The following is a 2,709-nucleotide window of genomic DNA, read 5'->3' as shown; positions in this document are numbered from 1 at the left end:
TGTGGGTCTTGTAATTGGCTGTCGCTTACTTGTCTGCGTATTGGGTTGTACTGCCCTGTATACTGTAACGTGTGGCATTGTATAGCCCTGTCATTGTCGTAACGGTCGCTTTGGAGATTGTCGTAAGTCTGCACTCTGTTGTGAATTTTTTCATCAGTTGTTCTTTGTTTAGCTGCATATTGCCTTGTACTGCCCAGTATTGTGTTACGCCTTCCGTTGTGTCGCTCTGTCGTTGTCTTGAATGACATCTGATTTTTTCTAACATTTGATGGCAATGTATTTTCAATTTTTCCATTGGCTGTTCTTTATCTGAGTGTGTAGTGCTGTGCACCTCTCTGTATAAGGTTATTTCTTGCACTGTATTGCCCTGTCGTTGTCCTGAATTACTTTAGAGTGTCTGGGATTGTATTGTACTGAATTGTGAGTTTCTTAATTTTTTTTTCTAAATTGGAGCGCTGTGGTGGTGTGATCCCTCCTTTTTTTTTCTCTCCCCACCCCCCAGCCCCCTTTTTTTTCCCTTCTTCCCTTCCCCGACACCGCCCCCTTTTTTTTCCCTTCTTCCCTTCCCCGACACCGCCCCCTTTTATTCCTCTTCCACCCCCTTTTTTCTCTTCCCCCGCCGCCCCCCTTTTTTCATTCTTTTTGCCCCCCTGCTCCCCCTTTTCTTCTTCCCTTCCGAACGGCCACCCCCCTTTTTTTTCTCTTACCCCCTCTACCCCACTCTATTTTCCTCCTCCGCCCCTCTGTCCCCCTTTTGTTTCTTCTTCCTTCCCACAGCCACCCCCTTTTTTCGTCTCTTCCGTGCCGCCCCCCTTCTTTCCTTCTTTTTGCCCCCCTGCTCCCCATTTTTTTCTTTTCTACCCATCCAGCCCCCTCTTTCTTCTTTTCTTCCTCACAGCCGCCCCCTTTTTTCTTCTCTTCTGAACGGCTGCCCCTATTTTTTCCTCTTCCTTCCCAGCCCCTTTTTCTTCTGTTCCCACTGCTGCCCCCCTGTTTCTTCTCTTACCCCCTCTACCCCACTTTATTTTCCTATTCCACCCTTCTGTCCCCCTTCTTGTTTCTTCTTCCTTCCCACAGCCGCCCCCTTTTTTCTCTCCCCTTCCCACAGCCGCCCGTCGTTTTTTTCCTCCTCTTCCACCCCTTTCCCCTACTTTTTTCTTCTTTCCCCAAGGCCGCCCCCTTTTTTTCCTCTTCCGCCCCCCTGCCCCTTTTTTCTTCCTCTCCCCACGGCCGCCCCCTTTGTTTTCTTTTCCCTTCCCCACAGCTGCCACCCTGCTCCCCTTTTTTTCTTTTCTTCCCATCCAGCCCCTTTTTTTCCCCTCTTGTCCTCACGGCCGCCCCTATTTTTTTCCTCTTCCTTCCCAGCCCCCTTTTTTCTTCTCTTCTCATTGCTGCCCCCCTTCTTTTTTCTCTTACCCCCTCTACCCCACTTTATTTTCCTCTTCCGCCCCTCTGTCCCCCTGTTTTTTTCTTCTTCCTTCCCAGCCGCCCCCTTTTTTCTCTTCTCTTCCTCACGGCCGTGCCCCTTTTTTGTCTTACCCCATCTACCCCACTTTTTTCCTCTTCTGCCCTTCTGGCCCCCTTTTTTTTTTTCTTCTGGCCCCCTTTTTTTTTTTCTTCTGCCCTTCTGGCCCCCTTTTTTTTTTTTCTTCTGGCCCCCTTTTTTTTTTTTCTTCTGGCCCCCTTTTTTTTTTTTCTTCTGGCCCCCTTTTTTTTTTTCTTCTGCCCTTCTGGCCCCCTATTCTACTCCTCCGCCCCTTTTCCCCTGTTTTTCTCTTCTCTCCCCACAGCCGCCCGTCTTTTTTATTCCTCTTCCGCCCCTTTTCCCCTGTTTTTCTCTTCTCTCCCCACAGCCGCCCGTCTTTTTTATTCCTCTTCCGCCCCTTTTCCCCTGTTTTTCTCTTCTCTCCCCACAGCCGCCCGTCTTTTTTATTCCTCTTCCGCCCCTTTTCCCCTGTTTTTCTTCTCTTCCCACAGCCCTTTCCCCCCCGTTTTTCTTCTCTTCCGCCCCTTTTCCCCATCTTTTTTCGCCTTTTTTTCCTCCTCTTTCTCCCCAGCCCCCGTTTTTCTTCTCTCCCGCCCTTCTGCCCCCTTTTCTTTCCTCTCCCGCCTGTTTTCTTCTCTCCCCAAAGCCCGCCCCTTTTTCCTCTGCCCTTCCTACAGCTGCCTGTTGTTTTTTTCCTCCTCTTTCTCCCCAGCCCCCTTTTTCCTTCTCTTACGCCTCTTCCTCCCCACCTTTTTTCTTACACCTCTTCGTCCCCCCCTTTTGTTTCCTCTTCTGCCCCTCTGTCCCCCCCTTTTGTTTCCTCTTCCGCCCCTCTGTCCCCCCCTTTTGTTTCCTCTTCCGCCCCTCTGTCCCCCCCTTTTGTTTCCTCTTCCGCCCCTCTGTCCCCCCCTTTTGTTTCCTCTTCCGCCCCTCTGTCCCCCCCTTTTGTTTCCTCTTCCGCCCCTCTGTCCCCCCCTTTTGTTTCCTCTTCCGCCCCTCTGTCCCCCCCTTTTTTCTTTTCTTCCCCCACCGCCCTACTTTTTTCCTCTTTCTCCCCAACCCCCTTTTTTCTTCTCTACCCACAGCCACCCCCTTTTTCTACTCTTCCTACACCCGCGTGTTGTTTTTTCCTCCTCTTCCTCCCCAGCCGCCTTTTTTCTTCTCTTCCGCCCCTTTTCACCCCTTTTTCTCTTGCACCCTTCTGCCCCCTTTTTTTCCTTCTC

Source organism: Larus michahellis, unplaced genomic scaffold, assembly GCF_964199755.1.
Source record: "Larus michahellis unplaced genomic scaffold, bLarMic1.1 SCAFFOLD_404, whole genome shotgun sequence".
Taxonomy (NCBI): Eukaryota; Metazoa; Chordata; class Aves; order Charadriiformes; family Laridae; genus Larus; species Larus michahellis.
Note: the sequence above shows the minus strand (reverse complement) of the source record.